We start from the raw sequence: 22,621 nt of genomic DNA, 5'->3' as shown, positions 1-22,621 counted from the left end.
TCAAAAACAGCCCTAAGAAGCCCTGATCTTGATCAGGGGGTCATAATGAACGATCTGTTAGCAGAAAACAAGCCTGTTCACATTATGGCAGATGGAGAGCCTGCAGTAAATATATGTGAGTTGGAAAATAAATTATTGGTAGATGGCAGTTCTGAGATTTTGGTCATTGCACAAGAGCATTTCGAAAGTTTGCCACACAAAAAAAGCGTGGTAGTGTGAAAAGTCTCGGGGCTACCAGGAAGATATCCAAAGCTATTCGCCATGAAATGATATTGCCAGTGTAAATTGTGGATATAGTAATGGATCACATATTCCTAATAATTCCGAAGTTCAGTGTAAACGTGGTGGTGGGCATCGAGTTTTTTATGTATGTAACTGTGAAATAATGTTTTTTATTTGTGTATTATGAATTTGTATATTGAAGTAAGGGTGGTAGTGGTATTGTCCTTACAGAAAAGGAAGACAGCGGAACCTCTGAACTTAAGAGAAGGCCCAAAAGAGAAATGAAAAACAAAGTTATATGACTTGAGAGTCCAAAGGGCAGCAGACAATGTGTGGAGGGGTTATCATGGTGAAAGTGAATCGAGGAGTAGAGATAGGAAAATACTGGAACAGGAAGGGAAAATTTCAGCTCTTCAAGCTGACTTAGACAAGGCAAGGGAGGATCTGGACAGGTTAAAGCAGCTTTGTCACAAATCTTGAAAACAGATTTGACCTGTTGCCTCAGTCAGAATCTGATGAACCTCATGTAGCTGAAGCTGTAGAAAGGGCGCAACAAGCTTTCAAGGACTTGAAAAAGGCAGGGAAATTTGTAAAGAGAAAGTACTGTTGTTAGGTAGCTCCATGGTAGAGGTGTTGGCCAACTACTGCAGGAAAATCTAGGTCCAGAGTACCAGGTCACAAACTTCTTCAAGCCTAGTGCAGATCTGGGTCAGGTAACAGAGGATGTAGGTTCTTTACGCAAGGATTTCACAAAGGAGAATGCCGTGGTAATAGTGGGTGGTCCGGGAAATACCATTGACAGAGACTCTGAATATTCCATAGAGAGTGACATGGTGAAGATAGCATCAACAACGAAGCATACGACTGTGGGATTTGTGTCTGTGGTGAGACGCCATAATCGGCCTCATTTGAACTCTCCTGTTGGGAGGGTGAACTTGGAGCTGGAGTGGCTGCTTAGGACGGATATAGGGTCCCATATTGGTTTGATTCCTGTGGCTGCTATCGATAGGTGGGACTACACTAGGCATGGCCTTCACCTCAATAAGAAAGGGAAGGGAAAACTGTCTGGGTTGATTTCAGAAAACTTAAGGGGGGACACGTGTCACATGTGGTAAAATACCAGTAGTCACAGGTGTCAGAGGGATGCCTCTTTTAGGATAGGGAAGGGGGAAAGAAAACGAGTTTTAAGAGAGATTGGCAGACACACTCAGTTTGAGAAAACAGATGAACGGGAGTCAGATTTTAGCATACAGCCTCCATTTAAACAATGTTTAACAGAAAGTAATCAGAAACTGCCAGTTCATCTTCGCCAAAGCAGTTAAAATCCCATTAGTATGCAGTATCAGTTATCTTTATTACACCAGAACATTCTGGGACTAAGAAATAAAGTTGATGAACTACACATTTGTATTGATGAAATGAATTCATCTAACCAAATTGACATAATCTGCCTCTCTGAACATCAAGTGACCACTGGTATAGATATGTTACACATTTCAGGATTTAAGCTAGCTACCTACTTCTGCAGAGTATATATGGATGGAGGAGGAGTTGCCACATTTATTAAAAACTGCCATAAATTCAAGAAAATTGACATTAATAAATTCTGTATAGAGCAGCATCTAGAAGCATGTGCAACAGAAGTAGGGTTTCATAACAGAGCCTATATAATAGTAACTATTTACTGAGCACCTGCAGGAAGCTATAATCTATTCATAAATCATCTAGAAGCTCTTTTGGGTTATTTAACAGGAAGAAACAAAGAAATTTTGATTGCTGGTGACTATAACACAGATTTACTGCATTACCCCAAATAGGGGTTTGATAATGAATGAAAAAATAGGAGTGCGGGTAAGCTAGTACAAACAGCATAGTGAACGCATTATTGTGGCTAAGATAGACACGAAGCCCATGCCTACTACAGTAGTACAAGTTTATATGCCAACTAGCTCTGCAGATGAAGAAATTGATGAAATGTATGATGACATAGAAGAAATTATTCAGGTAGTGAAGGGAGACGAAAATTTAATAGTCATGGGTGACTGGAATTCGAGAGTAGGAAAAGGGAGGGAAGGAAACATGGTAGGTCAATATGGATTGGGGGGAAGAAATGAAAGAGGAAGCCGTCTGGTAGAATTTTGCACAGAGCATAACTTAATCAGAGCTAACACTTGGTTCAAGAATAATAACAGAAGATTGTATACATGGAAGAATCCTGGAGATACTAGAAGGTATCAGATAGATTATATAATGGTAAGATAGAGATTTATGAACCAGTTTTAAATTGTAAAACATTTCCAGGGGCAGATGTGGACTCTGACCACAATCTATTGGTTATGAACTGTAGATTAAAATTGCAGAAACTACAAAAAGATGGGAATTGAAGGAGATGGGACCTGGATAAACTGACTAAACCGGAGGTTGTACAGAGTTTCAGGGAGAGCATAAGGGAACAATTGACAGGAATGGGGGAAAGAAATACAGTAGAAGAAGAATCGGTAGCTCTGAGGGATGAAGTAATGAAGGCAGCAGAGGACCAAGTAGGTAAAAAGACGAGGGCTAGTAGAAATCCTTGTGTAACAGAAGAAATATTGAATATAATTGATGAAAGGAGAAAATATAAAAACGCAGTAAATGAAGCAGGCAGAAAGGAATACAAACGTCTTAAAAATGAGATCGACAGGAAGTGCAAAATGGCTAAGCAGGGATGGCTAGAGGAAAAATGTAAGGATGTAGAGGCTTATCTCACGAGGGGTAAGATAGATACTGCCTACAGGAAAATTAAAGGGACCTTTGCAGAAAAGAAACCACTTGTATGAATATCAAGAGCTCAGTTGGAAAACCAGTTCTAAGCAAAGAAGGGAAAGCAGAAAGGTGGAAGGAGTATATAGAGGGTCTATACAAGGGCGATGTACTTGAGAACAATATTATGGAAATGGAAGAGGATGTAGATGAAGGTGAAATTGGAGATACGATACTGCGTGAAGAGTTTGACAGAGCACTTAAAGACCTGAGTCGAAACAAGGCCCCGGGAGTAGACAAATTCCATTGGAACTACTGACGGCCTTGGGAGAGCCAGTCCTGACAAAACTCTAGATGTATGAGACAGGCGAAATACCCTCAGACTTCAAGAAGAATATAATAATTCCAATCCCAAAGAAAGCAGGTGTTGACAGATGTGAAAATTACCGAACTATCAGTTTAATAAGTCACAGCTGCAAAATACTAACGCGAATTCTTTACAGACAAATGGAAAAACTGGTAGAAGCCGACCTCGGGGAAGATCAGTTTGGATTCCGTAGAAATGTTGGAACACGTGAGGCAATACTGACCCTATGACTTATGTTAGAAAATAGATTAAGGAAAGGATAACCTACGTTTCTAGCGTTTGTAGACTTAGAGGAAGCTTTTGACAATTTGATTGGAATACTCTCTTTCAAATTCTAAAGGTGGCAGGGGTAAAATACAGGGAGCGAAAGGCTATTTACAATTTGTACAGAAACCAGATGGCAGTTATAAGAGTCGATGGACATGAAAGGGAAGCAGCGGTTGGGAAGAAAGTGAGACAGGGTTATAGTCTCTCCCCGATGTTATTCAATCTGTATATTGAGCAACCAGTAAAGGAAACAAAAGAAAAATTCGGAGTAGGTATTAAAATCCATGGAGAAGAAATAAAAACTTTGAGGTTCGCTGATGAAATTGTAATTCTGTCAGAGACAGCAAAGGACTTGGAAGAGCAGTTGAATGGAATGGACAGTGCCTTGAAAGGAGGATATAAGATAAACAACAACAAAACAAAACGAGGATAATGGAACGTAGTCGAATTAAGTCGGGTAATGCTGAGGGAATTAGACTAAGAAATGAGACACTTAAAGTAGTAAAGGAGTTTTGCTATTTGGGGAGCAAAATAACTGATGATGGTCAAAGTAGAGAGGATACAAAATGTAGACTAGCAATGGCAAGGAAAGCATTTCTGAAGAAGAGAAATTTGTTAACATCGAGTATAGATTTAAGTGTCAGGAAGTCGTTCTAAAAGTATTTGTATGGAGTGTAGCCATGTATGGAAGTGAAATATGGACGATAAATAGTTTGGACAAGAAGAGAATAGAAGCTTTCGAAATGTGGTGCTACAGAAGAATGCTGAAGATTAGATGGGTAGATCACATAACTAATGAGGAGTATTGAATAGAATTGGGGAGAAGAGGAGTTTGTGGCTCATCATGACAAGAAGAAGGGACCGGTTGGTGGGATATGTTCTGAGGCATCAAGGGATCACAAATGTAGTACTGGAGGGCAGCGTGGAGGGTAAAAATCGTAGAGGGAGACCAAGAGATGAATACACTAAGCAGATTTAGAAGGATGTAGGTTGCAGTACTTCCTGGGAGTGAAGAAGCTTGCACAGGATAGAGTGGCATGGAGAGCTGCATCAAATCAGTCTCAAGACCGAAGACCACAACAACAACAAGAGTAATGTTGTCTTTCAATCTAACTCACACTGTAAACTTTCCAACTAGGATCACTAAATCCTCAAGGACAGCCATTGATAATATTTTTTACAGAAAAATCAAAGGAACGAAATCATATCATAAAACCTGTAATAAATGGACTATCAGATCATGACATTCAGCTCCTTGTTTTAGATGTACATTCTAAGAAGATTATCAAGACGGCTAAATCTGAGTACAGGAGAGTAGTCAATCAACCAAAAATTGAGTGTTTTAGAAAACTGCTCAAAGATATGAACTGGAAAGATGTTTATGATGCTCATGACATGAATCAAAAATATAACACATTCATGAACAATGTCACTACCATGTTTGAAAACTGCTTTCCTCTAAAAGTTACTCAAATCAAACAGAAGTCTATAATAAAACCATGGATTACACAAGGAATAAAGATTTCTTGTAAGACAAAAAGGAAAATGTATCTGTCGACCAAGAATAGCTCCAATGCTAATGATTTAGCTAAATACAAGGAATAGTGAAAAATATTAAAAAAGTAATTCAGACATCTAAACAAATGCACTACGAGAAGAATATAGCAATGTCAGGGAACAAAATAAAAACAATATGGGATGTAGTGAAAGAGGAGACTGGTAGAACCAGAAAGGAACAGGATCAAATAGCATTAAGGGTAGATGACACATCAGTAACCGATGGGCATAGTGTGGCAAATCTATTTAAGAAGTACTTTATATCTGTTACTGATAGAATGGGATTGTCAGGATCAGTAAATAATGCCCTTGAATGTCTGAAACTAGCCTTTACAAATAGCTTCAGGTACATCAATATGTCACTCACTTCACCAAAAGAAATAACTTCCATAATAAAATCTTTAAAAACAAATCATTCTAGTGGTTACGATGAAATATCAACAAAGTTAATTAAGGCATGTTCTTGTGAGTTTAGTACAATTCTAAGTTACTTGTGTAACCAGTCAATGATAACTGGGACATTTCCTGACTGGCTAAAATATGCAGATGTTAAGCCACTATTCAAGAAAGGGGATAAAAAGATACCATCAAACTACAGACGATTTCACTTTTGACAGCATTCTCAAAAATTTTAGACGAAGTAATGTACAGGCAGATTATCAACCATCTGACCACAAATAACGTATTATCAAGAACACAGTTTGGATTTCTGAAGGGTTCTGATATCGAGAAGGTTATTTACACCTACAGTGAAAATGTACTTAATTCATTTAGTAAAAAATTACAAGCAGCAGGTATTTTCTGTGATTTGTCAAAGGCATTTGATTGCGTGAACCACAACATCCTTTTAAATAAATTAGAGTTCTATGGTGTCACGGGCAGTGCTGCAAAATGGTTCAAGTCATACCTCGCTAACAGGAAACAAAGGGTGTCAGTGCAAGGGACAGGTGAATTAAGTCATCAGTCATCATCAGAATCAGAAGAAATTACATGTGGTGTCCCACAAGGATCCATCTTAGGGCCATTGCTTTTTCTTGTGTACATTAATGATCTCTCATCAGTTACACTGCCAGAAGCAGAGTTCATTTTGTTTGCAGATGACACAAGTATTGCAATAAATAGTACGTCGAGTGTAGTTCTAGAAAGATCTGCTAATGATATTTTCATGGATATTAATAAATGGTTTAAAGCCAACCCACTGACATTAAACTTCGAAAAGACTCACTATATGCAATTCAGAACCTATAAGAGGCTTCCACCCAGCATATACATAAAATATGAAGAAGAGCAGGTAGAAGAGATTGACAGTCTTAAATTCCTGGGATTACTACTTGATAATAAATTCAGTTGGGAAGAGCACACCACAGAACTGCAGAAACGCCTTAACAAATCTGTATTTGCAATTCGAGTGTTAGCAGACATAGGCGACATAAAAATGAAAATGCTTGCATACTTTGCCTACTTTCATTCCATGTCATATGGTATAATATTTTGGGGTAACTCTTCAAGTCAAACAAAAGTTTTCAGAGTCCAAAAGCGAGTAATACGTATTATTTGTAGAGTAAATTCACGGACGTCCTGTAGAAACCTTTTCAAAGAACTGAGTATACTAACTACTGCCTCTCAGTATATTTACTCCTTAATGGAATTTGTCCTAAATAATAAATCTCTTTTTCAAAACACACAGCTCAGTTCATACATACAATACCAGGAATAAAAATGCTCTGCACAACGACTTAAAAGCACTTATTTTAGTTAAAGAAGGGGTCCACTACTCAGGAACACTCATCTTCAGTAATTTGCCAGCAAACATAAAAAATTTAGTTACAAATAAAGATCAGTTTAAAAGGAACCTGAAAGACTTATTAGTGGCCAACTCCTTCTACTCCACTGACGAATTTTTTTTATAGAAACAAATGATTGTATATACTTATACTGTTAGTATTGTTATTTCAGCTTTAAAAAAAATTGACATGTTCCACATCCACAAGGATATCCTCAGCACTGATCTACAGAATGAAAAACTAATCTAATCTAATCTGAGTGTCAGGTAGATGAACTGAGTGCTGTGGACAATACGTTGTCCTAATGTAAAAGCGTAGAGGGTCCTTCAGACTTTGAGAGACTTCACGACATTGCAACCGTGTGCACCTCAGCTGCCAAGGGTCATTATCCTTTTCTGATTCTAGTCTCTTTGGTGATCTATTTTCTGTTGCTTGATTTAAGAAGTGTGAGGAGTTTTCATTATTAATCTAGGTTGATTTAAGGGAAAATTAAGGAGAAAGGGCAACTTGGGTCCAGCTGGTATGGTAAAGGTTCATACTGAAATAAGGTAAATGAAGTTAGCAGTAAGGATGCAGGGAATAGATGGATGCTTCGAAACACTAAAGTACATTGTGATAAATCGGGCTAATGCTGTATATGAGTAGCATAAACAGAGGGAGTGAATATATGAATAAGTTTGGCAATATATTTAAGGTTATATGGTTGACAATTTTGTGATGGTGTGAGAAACGTGCAAATGCTGAAATATGAGGCAAAGGATTGATAATGTGTATACATTGGAAGCGATTTGGGGTTTGTGACACGAAATTGCTAAAGCAATCTGGATGGGCCAGCATTTATTACATGTGTGAACATAAGTGAACAAAAATTTGTGTGACTTTGACTGTAACTTCATGAAGTCCAGAGTCAGGTACAACTTGCATGTTGAAAGATGTACACATTTAGGGCTATGGTATTCACAGATATTGTGCGACCATGACTGCCAGCGAAAGAACAGTTTAAGCTAAGCCAGAATATATAAATACAAGAAAATATAGATAAGGAAGAAAAGTAATGCATTCCAAAATGTGCGATATACAGTAATTAGGAGAGTGGCTGGAATAAAGTTTAAGTGGATACAAAATATGAGAACCCCCTCATGGGAGCATTATGGGTCATGTTACAGAAAGCTTCCAACGTTTTCGCAAAGTAGAGGAGAGTGAGCCTTAAGGCTCGAGTTAACAAATAAGTTTAGCCAAGGTATCTGGGTCAAGGAAGTTACGGAAACTGGTGAACGGTTGAAACACTAGGTGCTGGTCTGGCACAATGGCAAAACTACACTGAAGAGCTAAAGAAATCCGTACACCTGCTAATATTGTGTAGGGCGCCCGTGAGCACGCAGAAGTGCCGCAATACGACGTGGCATGAACTCGACTAATGTCTGAAGTGGTGCTGGAGGGAATTGACACCATGAATCCTGCAGGGCTGTCCATAAATCCGCAAGAGCGCTAGGGAGTGGAGATCTCTTCTGAACAGCACGCTACAATGCATCCCAGGAATGCTTAATAATGTTCATGTCTGGAGAGTTTGGTGGCTAGCGGAAGTGTCTAAACTCAGAAGAGTGTTACTGGAGCCAATCTGTAGCAATTCTGGACGTGTGGCTTGTCGCATTGTCCTGCTGGAATTGCTCAAGTCCGTCGGAATGCACAATGGACATGAATGGATGCAGGTGATCAGACAGGATGCTTACGTACGTTTCACCTGTCAGAGTTGTATCGAGATGTATCAGGGGTCCCATATCACTCCAACTGCTTAAGTCCCATACCATTATAGTGCCTACACCAGCTTGAACAGTCCCCTGCTGACATGCAGGGTCCATGGGTTCATGAGGTTGTCTCCATGCCCATACACATCTATCTGCTTGACACAATCTGAAACAAGACTCGTCCAACCAGGCGACATGTTTCCAGTCATCAACAGTCCAATGTTGGTGTTGATAGGCGAAGGCGAGGCTTGAAGCTATGTGTTGTGCAGTCATCAAGGATGTATGAGTGGGCCTTTGGCTCCAACAGCCCATATAGATGATGATTGATTGAATGGTTTGCACGCTGATACTGTTTGATGGCCCAGCATTGAAATATGCAGTCATTTGCAGATTTCTGTCACGTTGAACGGTTCTCTTCAGTCGTTGCTGGTCTCGTTCTTGCAGGTCCTTTTTCGGCCGCAGTAATGTCGGAGATTTGATGTTTTACCGGATTCCTGATATTTATGGTTCACTCGTGAAATGGTCATACAAGAAAATCCCCACTTCGTCTCTACCTCAGAGATTCTGTGTCCCATCGCTCGTGCACCGACTATAACACCACATTCAAACTCATTTAAATCTTGATAAACTGCCATTGTAGCAGCAGTAACCAAGCTAGCAACTGTGCCAGACACTTGTGTTATATAGGCATTGCCAACTGCAGCGGTGTATTGCGCCTGTTTACATATCTCTGTATTTGAATACATATGTGTATACCAGTTTCTTTGGTGCTTCAGTGTAATTGAGACATGGTAATTCCCGCAGTTAGGAAAGAGTGCCAACAAGTAGGAATGAGCATGGACAATGGCAGATGGTGGGAGGAGTTGATGGCAGCACAGCAGTGCATCAATCACAATTGTCATCACATGTCTCTCGAGTATCGTAGACCTTAAAGTGGATAAATAGACTCCTTTCCCAATTATGTCCACAGTGTAAAGTGATGATATATGTGAGAAAGTGAATAGAGATGAAAGGAGAAAATTAAGAGCGAAAATTAAATTTATGTATATAAAAGAGTGAAAAGTTCAATGGCTAAGTAAAGCATACACATGGCATAGGGAAATGACATTATCGAAAGGCCATTAGATTTAGATATTAACTAGATGATAAGAGGAAAATGTTTTTAATGTAAATAAGTGTTTTGATTGGATGTCATGTTATAATGTTCATATTTCATGCCAAAACGAAAACATAATTCATGTAGGGGGTAAGAAATCTGGAACCCACGGCAAATAGTTTGTAAATTATAATGTTAGTGAAAGGAAAAGCAGCGAAAAGATTCCCATGTAATACCAATAATGATTAGAAATTTAGTGTAGGGTATTATTCTTTAAAATCCATGAAATGTTTAAAAATGATGGGGGTGGGGAGAAACGTGGCAGTGTGCTGTCATAACACTGATGAAGGAACAAAGTTCCGAAAGCTAGGAATGTAAATTTTCAGTTCTGTTTTATGTGTATCTATCGGCTGTACTGAGCTGAGGTAAGTACTGGCCAGCCCCTCTATCTCTTTGTTAGTATTTGCTTCACATCTTATATGAGATTTTCCATTAATCACTTTGGTCAACACTCTCAGTTGTTGACCTGAAAAATATCAAATTATTTATTTAATGCTTTTCTAACTATCCAGGCTAGGCATGAAAATTCCTTATGGCAAAAACAGGAATGACATGATTTTGTTTCGATGTAGTTATGAATGCACAACCATTTATTTTAAGGACACTTGGCCTCCACAATATAGCTCACTTTTACCAAAATTAGTTTCTTGGTAGTTGTATTAAAATTCCTTCTGAATTCAAGTCAGAACACAGCATAGTCATAACTTCACAAAAGATAAGGTCAAGTGAGATTCACAGGTTGGAGAAGTGAGGCTGGCCTTCAAGAATGCAGTACTAGCAGGTAGTTCAGTGTCTACTGAATCTTACTCCAACAGTTTGTTACACCCAACAGCACATTGTCAATTAGGTTTTGTCATTCCACATTCTCTCAAAGTTGGCCGATAAAGTTTTGTTGTGTTTGGAGCACCACAATTGTTAGATTCATAATAAAAAATAATCTGACCAAGGGAGGATATTGGAAACGTTATAGTGGATTGAAACAAACCATAAAATAAGATACATCTTGAGAGAGAGCAATAATACTTCTGGCAGTTGAAGGCTTGTTAGATTGTCACTCAGTCTAAGTTAATTAAACACATACTTTATAAAAGTCAGTGTCCCATAGGACACTCAGTGTTAAAGCACAAACTGAATCAACAATGTTTAAGCCCTGTAGGGTGCAAAATTGCCTAAGCCCACTGTATAGCCATTTGGAAGTTATACAGGAATATACTTACAAGTCTGCCAAGAGGACAGAGTCCCTCCTTCTTCATTAAGGTGTCCACAAACACTCTAAATCCACCACAGTTGCCAGCTGCAAAGTCAGGCATTTGAATGGCAATGACACCACGGAGGCAGCTCTCGAATGAAAATCCTAATTGATGGAATCCATGCAGTATCAGTGTCTGGCCAGAAAACTAACTCAGAACGAACTGGTCTGGGCTGGCTTGATCCCTGCCCTAAATACAGCTCAGCACTAGGATACAGCTAGGCCAATTTTCGACCATGTCTCTTGAGGAAGAGAGTCGGCCTCTCATGGCACTTGGGTCGCCTCATGGTTGATGGTCGGAGCATGGTCTTGTGTCACCTAGAAAGTGTGTTAGGCATCTTTGTTGCACTAATCTGATGTTGGCTGTTGACACTTGAGGAGTAACATATTTTGGAGAAAGTGATGTGTTATGTCCCTAAAAGACAAAGGATAGTCATGATTTTGAGCAAGCAACCTTGTTCTTTTATTATGTCAGTGTTTGTTTTTGGGCTGCAGGTAATTTTCTGTATCTTTTGCACATGATGAGAATTGGATTACTTCACTTACAGACAACTGCTGGTTGGGGCAGTAATTCCATGAAAACGTCATCCAACCTGGAGATTCACTGTGACCGTGGAACCGAACATAATTGTCATGAGGTCACTTGTCAAGGGAAACCCAAAAATGACAAAAAGAGAGCAAAAGAGAAAGGCTAATTTGTATTGTGAACTTTGTAAAAGTGATAATGCTGTACCAAAATATAATGGAGTGCATGTGTGAAAGTAAAATACATGTGCAATCAAGAAGCAGTAAATGAATTTATTTTATCGCATTTGGTGTCCAAAATTTCAAACACTGGCATTTTAGAGGAAGAATCTGCACCTTCAAGATACAGCCCAATGGTCAGTTAGATAATAAAGACAAGTAATGGTGACCACAAAAAAACCTTTATGCAGTCCACCTCCTTGTGCAAGTGCATTACTTTCTATTCTGGCACCTTTGAAACAGGACGCCTGCATGGGACTTTGCCAGCAAATGACAATAATAAATTGAAAAAAGGAAATAAGTTTGTTTTAAAACTAAAATAAATTATCTAAGAAGCAAAGTTTCCACCAGAACGTGATGTCATTGTCCTTGGCAATGGAGGCAACTACTCTTATCTGCGGCAATGCGTTAGTTGTAGTTTTGTGGTGCAAATCAGTAAATTCTGTGAAAAGTAAATTTGTTGAAGAGAAATTTCTGAATTGTTGGCATTGGCGGTAGGCAACAGTAGTAGGGTAAGGCGAGTTTTGGCCCATTTTGTTTGTGCGGATTGCATACATTCAGTGGCAAGCATACTTTCAGGAGCAAATTGTCACCTTCCCCCTCACCTTATCCTGATGTTCTGCTAAGTGGTTTACAACTCCCTGGGAATACCTTTTGTTACTATAATTGATTTATGATCCTCTTGAGATAATCTGCCCTTCTGAGAACCTCCCCCCCCCCCCCCCCCCATTCCCCTTCCTCCCTCAAACCTCAGGGAAAAGTGACACTTGTTCAATTTTGAGCCACTCTTCCCCTCCTGGTACATCACCAGCCCTTAGCTTCCCTCCCCTACTTCAACCCTCCCCCCCATCTGAACATTGGCAGGAAAAAAACTCAATTTGTGCTGGAGAGGAAGGATATCAAGACAAGAAATTCAAATCAGTGTCAATAATATATTGCTGCATAGTCCTTACTTAATCAGTTTGTCGCAGTCAAGGCTTCTCTCTGGTGAGAAATAACTCAATTGCAGTACCTCCACTCCTATGATGTCACCTGACATCCTATTGGTGGATGCAGGAGTAGTTAGGTCTAAATTCCTTACTGCATCAATCCCACAACCAGTCAGCCCCTGGGGATATTGAGGCACTTTTGATTAATCTGTTGTATATTTGGCGAAAATGTCTCATCGAATTAATTAACGATGTGGAATATTGCAATCTCCACGAAAAACACTTGTTGCACATCAGGGGTCTTATATGAACCGATACATGATTACACAAGCTCCCTCCTCCATGACCACGACCACATCTGGCGAAAAAAACCTTCCAATCGCAGGGCAGACATGCTGGAAAGCACAGCCACCCTGCCCTGGTCGTGCATTCCCATGCATGCTTCTCAGAAAAGAGGCCTGTAAACATGAGTTAGCTAGTGTGATGTGCAGACTGGAAGTTGTGCTAACCCCTGAACAAAGTGTCAGGTGTTGGCAATCCTTTGCATGATTGTGCTGACAGATAAGAGGTGGTAGGAAGCAGTAGCTTTCTGCTGCCACAAACATCAAGCCTGATACTCCGCTCTGATTATTGTGCTACAGATTGCCAGTGGAAATAAGATGTCCTTAAACAAACATCGCTAACAAAGACCTAAACATTCAATAAAGTTCACGAACAACATGTCTGCTTCCACCATACGCAGAAGTCTTGTGCCCATATCTGCGGACAACTAGTAAGTGATCTCCAACACCCTACACAACATTGGTGGGAACTACTGACCAGTGATCACATCACTAAAAGTGACGTGATCTATCTCTACTTGTATAGACATGAAAACAAATAAAGTAATTAAATTTCAAAAACACTTGCCATATATGGAGGGTCTTGTATGCAAAGACATTTGAGGACACAAGCACCCTCCTCCACGCATTGCATGTAACCCATGTGATCATGAGGGCACCCAAATGCATACTGACCAGAAGTTTGCTATTCACCTATCCAGAGAGCACCTCGAGAATCGCCACCTGGAGAGTCTACCAGCCATGAAGCAGAAGTCGGATTCCTTTGACATTTGATACATGGGAAAACATCTCCACTCTCTCTCAAGTGGCTACTTCCTGTTTGTGTTTGAAGCAATGTGGTCAAACACGCAAACAGAGGTGTTCATCCCTCTTCAGAATACTGTCCTCCTACTGGCTAACGCTGGGGACAAAGGGAGAGCTAACACATCTAATATAGCAGACGTAGTACATCTGCACTACACTATCAAAGTAATTGTTTTTTACAGGAGTCCAACACATCACTTAAAACACTTACCACACTCTTATAATGATTCTTCTTTGTAATAAAACATATATTCAATGTCTGAAAATCACACACAAATATTTTTCAAATCAAGTAGTAAAATTTCCACTCCAGATAGATACTAGTGCTAAGAATAGTCGAGGTCTTGTATGCACCGATGACTGCTAACACAAGCATCCTCCTCCACCACAACATTTCAACCATACACTACACATATCTGGCGACAAAAACCTTTCCATTGCACACACTTGTGAATGCAAAAAGTGCACCGTCCACCAACTGCCTGGTAGCCGTGCCTGCACCTTCCAGTACAGATCCGCATGTATTCTGGCCACTTTGACACTTGCCTGCACATCTCCCAGCATCCACAAGCTGGCTGTTACAGATGCTCAGAAGTTGGAGAGACTGTTACTGTGACCGCCAAGCACTCAACCGATCAGTTTACAATAGGGGGGAGGGGGATAGCCACCCAGTGCAAACAATTGTCATATAGAATCTCCGCACACTACATACACTTCCATTTCTGTCGCTGCTCATCCAGCATAGTGGCTAGTTTGCTATCCAGCCATCCAGAGGGCTCTACCATCGGGACTTGTCCCTGCATATACAGACAAGAGTTGATGACTTGGAGCATTCTTTGTAACTAACCAGCTGTCACAGGTTAATCCACGGCTTCCAGTCAACCAAAGCCTTGTGCCCACTCCTGCCACTGTCCGTGCAAACTATCAGACAGGCAGGTGTGAGTTGCACGTATATTTCTAACTGCAATTCCACCCCTGACATAGACTCTCTGCAGTTTATAAAATACACTTTATCCAATCCAAGACAAGGATGTTGTCAAGGGGCAGTCTCCCTCTCTCCCAGGTACACTTTGAACACAAAATAGCGGTTTTAGGCTAGGAGTTTAGAATTGGATTGCAAGTGCAACTAAATTTAGAATGTATGACCAGAGAACTGCATGACCAGAGGTGCTACCACCTTGGATCTTTAGGGTAGAAAAGGAGGCCTAACTCCTGCAACTGATCAGTCTTCTGTGGAAGCTGAATGTGTCAATATGGATTCCACCAAAGTGCTTAACATGCCTAATCTGTTAGGGAGGAGGGCGAGGCCAATAGACGAACACTTTGGTTTATGGTTACTATTAGAGAACCTCGGTAATCTTGTTTTGACATTTGCAACATAAATTACACTGATATGGTACGCTCCTTAGCAAGAATAATTTAAATGTGTTCATTCCTATTACAAAACCTTTTTGCTATAAAATCATGGTAAGTAAAATCTGTGATCAATTGGACTGTCGAGATCAATTAGAGAAAGGATGATGTGTAATGTTAAAGAAGGAGATGTATGGCTCATTTAAGTTCATCAGTGCAAGACGTAGTGTCAAGGCTAAGCTACCATTTCTCCTACACGGGAGCGACAGTGTGACAGGAAGAGGAGTATTGGATGAAATCGGCAACAAAGGACTGGAAACCATGTAGAAGAAATATAAAAAAAGTCCTATGGCTATACCATATAAAGTGGAATTATCTGACCTTAAAACGGTAGTTCTAATGGAGGAGCTGCCTGGAATACTGCAATAGCTACAAATAGATGACTATTACCTTTTAGATTTGGACGTAACGCAAAGTTTCGTCTGGATTTTTAATAAAATTGAGACGTGCAACTATCTAATAACAAACCACGACTTCTGCATAGAAGGAGACCCCACCCCCCAGGGAAGCAGCAATGCGACTATGAAAAGCTTTTACATCCTTCTTGGCTAAACAGCATGGTATTACCAGACTAGAGGCAACAACATACAAGTACAGAATGGATTGTGCGTTTGACCCTGTGCAGAATTTTTTCTTAAAACTGACTCCAACAAACAATTAAAGTACACTACTGGCCATTAAAACTGCTACAACACGAAGATGACGGGCTACAGACGCGAAATTTAACCGACATGAAGAAGATGCTGTGATATGCAAATGATTAGCTTTTCAGAGCATTCACACAAGGTTGGCGCCAGTGGCGACACCTACAATGTGCTGACATGAAGAAAGTTTCCAACCGATTTCTCATACACAAACAGCAGCTGACAAGCGTTGCCTGGTGAAACGTTGTTGTGATGCCTCGTGTACCATCACGTTTCCGACTTTGATTAAGATCGGATTGTAGCCAATCGTCATTGCGGTTTATCGTATCGCGACATTGCTACTTGCGTTGGTCGAGATCCAGTGACTGTTAGCAGAATATGGAATCGGTGGGTTCACGAGGGGAATATGGAACGCCGTGCTGGATCCCAACGGTCTCGTATCACTAGCAGTCGAGATGACAGGCATCTTATCTGCATGGCTGTAAGGATTGTGCAGCCACGTCTCGATCCCTGAGTCAACAGATGGGGACGGTTGCAAGACAACAACCATCTGCACGAACAGTTTGATGACGTTTGCAGCAGCATGGACTATCAGCTCGGAGACCATGGCCACGGTTACCCTTGATGCTGCATCACAGACAGGAGGGCTTGCGATGGCATACTCAACGACGAACCTGGGTGCACGAATGCCAAAACGTCATCTTTTCGGATGAATCCAGGTTCTGTTTACAGCGTCATGATAGTCGCATCCGTGTTTGGTGACATCGCAGTGAACACACATTGGAAGCGTGTATTCATCATCGCCATACTGGTGTATCATCCTGCGTAATGGTATGGGGTGCCATTGGTTACACATCTCAGTCACCTCTTGTTCGCATTGACGGCACTTTGAACAGTGGACATTAGATTTCAGATGTGTTATGACCCGTGGCTCTACCCTTCATTTGATCCATACGAAACCCTACATTTCAGCAGGATAATGCACGACCGCATGTTGCAGCTCCTGTATGGGCCTTTCTGGATACAGCAAATGTTCGACTGCTGCCCTGGCCAGCACATTCTCCAGATCTCTCACCAATTGAAAACGTCTGGTCAAAGCAAATGTTCGACTGCTGCCCTGGCCAGCACATTCTACAGATCTCTCACCAATTGAAAACGTTTGGTCAATGGTGGCTGAGCAACTGGCTCATCACAATACGCCAGTCACTACTCTTGATGAACTGTGGTATCGTGTTGAAGCTGCATAGGTGGCTGTACCTGTACATGCCATCCAAGCTCTGTTTGACTCAATGCCCAGGCGTATTAAGGCCGTTATTACAGCAAGAAGTGGTTGTTTTGGGTACTGATTTCTCAGGATCTATGCACCCAAATTGCGTGAAAATGTAATCACATGTCAGTTCTAATATAATATATTTGTCCAATGAATACCCGTTTATCATCTGCATTTCTTCTTGGTGTAGCAATATTAATGGCCAGTAGTGTATTACACAGAAGTGCCTTAGTTAAGGAGGATAAACATATTTCTCTCAATCCAGGACATTGTTCTCCACAATACCATCAGATATAGATATTGCAGAATTGGAACTGGTACCCACAAACTGTGTTATTCCACGAGACCCAAAAAAAGAGTAAAAGTCTCACACAGACTTATGCCATTCCCCAATGGAGAAATTACCCCTTTAAGTGCAGTTAATGTCATATGTGTACAACAAAGAAAAGTAGAAATACAAGAGACTGAAGCCAGAATAAGAATACTGGAGCATATAGTGAAGACAACTGCCATAAAGGAAGAATAGAATATAAATTGCAACTGGAAAAAGAAGCTATTGCAAATGTTTAGGCAAGGCTTCCATATTGTTTTCAACAAGGTGTGTGGTTAAATCTGTCTACCACAGGGGAATATAAAATATCTGCATGTACTGTTAATGGCACTGGTGAGTGAGCATGTGTGTAAGTGCTGGCTGAAAGGAATGGATTGGAGCACATTTACTACATTAAAGAACACACACAAAAACCTGTTTACAAAGCTGCATTCCCATCTGGATCTGTTTAAAAACAAAGGTTACATTGTCTATAACTGTACAACTGGATATTGTGCATTTAGCAACAGAATAACTGTTCGCAGAGCTTAAAACCGACAGCATAACAACATTTAATCACCACTCGTTTGCAAAAGCTGTAAACATGAAATTATATTGCGCATCAGAAGAGCTAGTAGCACACATCCAGGAAGATGTGGAGTGTCAAAACAACAGTATTATGTGGGAAATAAGAGGCAAGATTAAAATCATTGAATGCTCTTGTCTAGAAGAACTGCTGGAAGGAAAGTTAATTGTCAAAGTTATAAAAGATTTAGTTTACAGGAGAAAATTAGATATGTTTTGGAATTTGAGAACATTACCCTCTTTGTACCTGTAAAATTACTGGCTGTAGTGAAACTAGGTACCATAATAGAATGTAAGGCAACTGTCGTTTCATACCTAACTGTATATGATGGAACAAGCCATCGAGAGTGGTGGTTTGGACCTCGAGTAATTGCGCTAAATGCGTTGAAATTACAGATAACCTGCTAAAAAGAAAAATACGTAAAACTGATGAAAGTGCGACAAAAATATGGATGAATGAGGGTACTTACATGTTCGCCTGGTTGTATGACAGTCATTCCGTTCCTTCACTGATGGAATTGACAACTGATGGTATATGCTATCTCTGCTCTATGGCTTTAAGTTCTGCAGAATACCACCTTGTTCTTCATGTGTTTTTACGTTGTAAGCGATAAAATGAATGATGCAGTGTCGAAAGATTTGGAGGACAGGATGACCATCATCTAGGACACTGGAACAGTGATCATATACCTGGGTTCAATGTACACCACCAATATGAGGTGCTCTTGGTCTCTCCGAAAATGGAACACTGAGACATCCACAGCCCCATCACTGTGAAAGATGAGATTAAATGTAGAGGTCATCACTTTCGAACAGCTGTTTGGAAACGCCCCACAACATTTCAAACTCTTCCAGAAACACTGCCTCTGTCTTTTATTCCAAGCACCCTGTGTGTCTGGGAGCAGGTTAATTTATACCTTGTAATGTCTAGCTTTCTGTGAGAGCCAATGGATCAAAACATATTAATGTCAGTTTAGCACATGACACAGATCTGAAAGTTTTGCTAGAAAAACAAAATGTATGGCTGTGCACACAGCTGTAGTCATACACTGCTACGATGTGTTACAGCAAAAATAAATGAAACTGCTTATGAGACAACACAAGAACCCTCTATGGTGATTGGTAGCCTATCGTGTGTGGTCTTGCTCTAGTACAGGCGACGAAGCTTTCCGCAGGTCTGTGGAAGCAACTTCGATCACTGGCCACCTGCTCCAATGGAGCAATAAATACATATTTAATGGGATCATCGCATATGGTCGATGTCAACACAAAGACGTTATTTGTTTTTGATATATCAAAAGAGAGACATGGTAAAATCCTACTGAGTTCTCTACCTGGTGATGTTAGCGATGTTTTTCTAGTTTGTAGTTCTACTCCATTGGATGTTACAAAAATAACGATTGGGGAGGGGGAGAGAGAGAGAGAGAGAGAGAGAGAGAGAGAGAGAGAGAGAGAGAAGAAACACTGTGCTGTCAACACCAATACGTTGTCGTAAGTGTGGTAATCATGGGAATAAGATAATGGAGATTAGGACACATACGGGGGATATTCATAGACAGTCATTCGATATCGATGAATTGTAGGTGTTATGCTTCTGAATTTCTTTGCGCCATCCGCGTATATTCTGATGGTTGTGAATCTCTTCTTGTAAGTTAGAGTGCTATTTTTCTCGTTGTGGCAGCCCTCTACCTGATTATTGACAGGTGGAGGACTGGACAGTCTTCTAACTAATGGAACAGTGCTGTCAGAATGTGATGGGATTTCGAGAAACTAGCAGGGGTTTGTGACTTGGTGGAGGACATCTTTTACTCATCGAAATCAGGTGTATTCAAATGCTATTTATCAAAGACAAGAAGTTTCGTGAGAATATTGCAGGTAAGCTATACTCTGACGCAGGCGCGGCTCGTGGTTTCTATACGGGGGAAGGCTGTGGCATTTATTGATCAGAGCCAACATAGACCTCGGGTTACGCTACAGATTAGTCTGACGTAAACAACTAAGAATTCAGGGGGAGGGGGTGGGCAGATCACGCTCTACCCATAATTTTCCGTACTGTATCTTCTATAATCAGGTATTAAATATCATTAGAAGCTAACTTCGTGTTAAAATCTTTGGTTAGTGTTTTTATACGTCATTATTGCATTTTCTGACACTTTGCAGCAAATCATATGAAAAGACGCGTTTCGGAGAGATCTTTAATGCGGGTCTGGAAGCACCAAGTTCTTTCACTTTCATCCTATGGCCGTGTTCCAAGTTTTTACCTATTAATTTGCACACTGAATTCATATTGCGCTTGTTTCACACTCGCGGTATGTTGCAGGTATTCACCAGCAAGTAAAACTCACTAAAATCCTGCAAAATATACTCCGAAAAAGAAACTTGCTAATATCACACGGTATCAACAAAAGCAGTCAGCATCAGCAAGCAAGGAAGGTAAAGCAACGGGACAAATTTCGCGCGTTTTGTCCTCTAACCACTTATGAAACTCTCGCTAGATGGCAGTACTGGTACGTTACTGTGGTGTAGTGCACTCTGGCGGGATATTTGCAAACTTATTCTAAATGTGGATAAAATAGCCAATAGCAGAAACAAAACAACTATGTAAAACATTATCAAAACAATAATACTAAATGTCGATTAATGACGCATCGAAGCGTAGTAGAGATATGCAGAGACAGAGATTGGATAGCGAAGTTTCGGGCACTCTACATTCCTTTATTACATAGATAGTGGAACCTGAAAAATATGTGGTGGTTGGTACGACACCCTTAGGCTGCAAGCTCTGAGCCTTCGGGTCGCCCATAAAGAGCAGTACTTTGTAGAAGCCACGCCCCCAAACCGCTACTACATGCAGCTTACGGACGTTTCAAGGCGCAGCCTAAACACTACTAACCATTCGGAAAACATCTATCGATACAAACAGTTCCAAAAATGTTGACCGTCGTTATTTTAATCGGAACGGGAAATATGCGAAATTCGTCCTGATAATTTAAATTATGTAATACGTTCTTGCGAAATTTACTTTAACATATATTTTGGGGCGGCTCCGCCTCAGAGCCTTTAATTACGAGCCGCGCCTGCTCTGACGAAAGGGGAGTTGAGAAGTGAGCTCTATACCACTTCTTCTAAGTGTTGTGGGCGAACATATTCTAACCGCTCATGTTCATCTCGCAAAGTGACTGCAATGAGAAAATTAGAGGCTAATACAAAGATTTTTACCAAGAAGCTGTCAGCGGCAGAAGCTCGTCTTTTGTTTTCTCGATGAATAAGACACAACATTCTTCGGTGAAGCTTGAGTGTCTATAAATGGATGGGCTGACATTCTAATAGGCAGAGTAAATCTACATCTTTAAGCATACCTCGCAATCGATCATGCAGTGCATGGTGGACGGTAGCCTGTACCACTACTAGTCATTTCCTTTCCCATTCCATTCCCAGACTGAGTGAGGGAAGGAAAGACTGTCTACATGCCTCCGTATGAGCACAGCAACATTTCTCATATCTTACCTTCATGGTCCTTGCGCGAAATGTATGTTGGTGGCGTTAGAATCCTTCTGCAGTCAGCTTCAAATGTCATTTCTCAAAAGTATTCGAAAAGAGCACCACCTTCCCTCCAGGGACTGGCATTTTGAACTACCTGGTGAATGTAACCCGACTGCACGAAAAAAATTAATCATCATGCAAAGGAGCTTTCATGATCAGTTTAATTAATCAGTAAATCAATTTGATATCAGTGACGTGCCAGTGGGTGGGCGGAAGTAAGGCAGAAAGTACCACAGTCATGATTCGCGAGTTGGAACGGTAATCAGGCGTTTCTTTTAAGAAAATTCCAATGCCACACCTACACAGTGAGAGATAGCCAGCGTAATAAAATCAGCTATATTACCGAATTTATAAAGTGATACATATTATCAACCTAATATATATAGCTCCTCTGTGCTGCTACTTTAATGGACTTAGTAGGTGTCGTGGCATTTGGCTACTTAAAGGGAGTTTGAAAGTTAGGAGGCATCCTGTGACCCAGATAGAAGATGCTCCTAGCACTCTGTCATGAGCCAAAAATGAGTTTAATATTCTAGTCCTGTGATGCAAAACATAACAGATATTAAGCTGATAAGTACAGATTTTTTTAACCTGATGAGCAAATATTTTGAGGAAATATAGCCTATGCCATACCGCTGTACAGGATTTTCACAAGTAACAATACTTTAGCGATGTGAAAACGTTTAAGTTGTGATCCAATTTCATCTGTCTTCGAAAATAACACACATAAAAGGGAAGAATCTACATTGCGAGTATGAAATTCGGCATGTATTGACAAAACCCCTGTCTCCAATTGGATAAAGTGGATTTCTTTTAAAATGGTGAGAGTCTATGTCAGGGGTGGAATTAAGGTTTGAAGTATATGTCCAAGTCATGTCTGCTTGTTGGGGGTGGAACTGCAATTAGAAATTTACATTCAAGTCATGCTTGCAAGTCTCACAGAGTGCCA

At 40.5% G+C, this 22,621-nt stretch overlaps 1 pseudogene; it reads right to left on the bottom strand.

Annotated features, from left to right (window-relative positions):
• Positions 1 to 22,125: 22,125 nt before the first annotated feature.
• On the bottom strand, positions 22,126 to 22,291 carry LOC126485611 (U2 spliceosomal RNA; annotated as a pseudogene).
• Between the last annotated feature and the right edge of the window lie 330 nt (positions 22,292 to 22,621).

This window comes from Schistocerca serialis, chromosome 6 (genome assembly GCF_023864345.2).
Source record: "Schistocerca serialis cubense isolate TAMUIC-IGC-003099 chromosome 6, iqSchSeri2.2, whole genome shotgun sequence".
Classification (NCBI taxonomy): Eukaryota; Metazoa; Arthropoda; class Insecta; order Orthoptera; family Acrididae; genus Schistocerca; species Schistocerca serialis.
The sequence above is the reverse complement of the archived record's forward strand: the minus strand, read 5'-3'. Positions and strand labels throughout refer to the sequence as shown.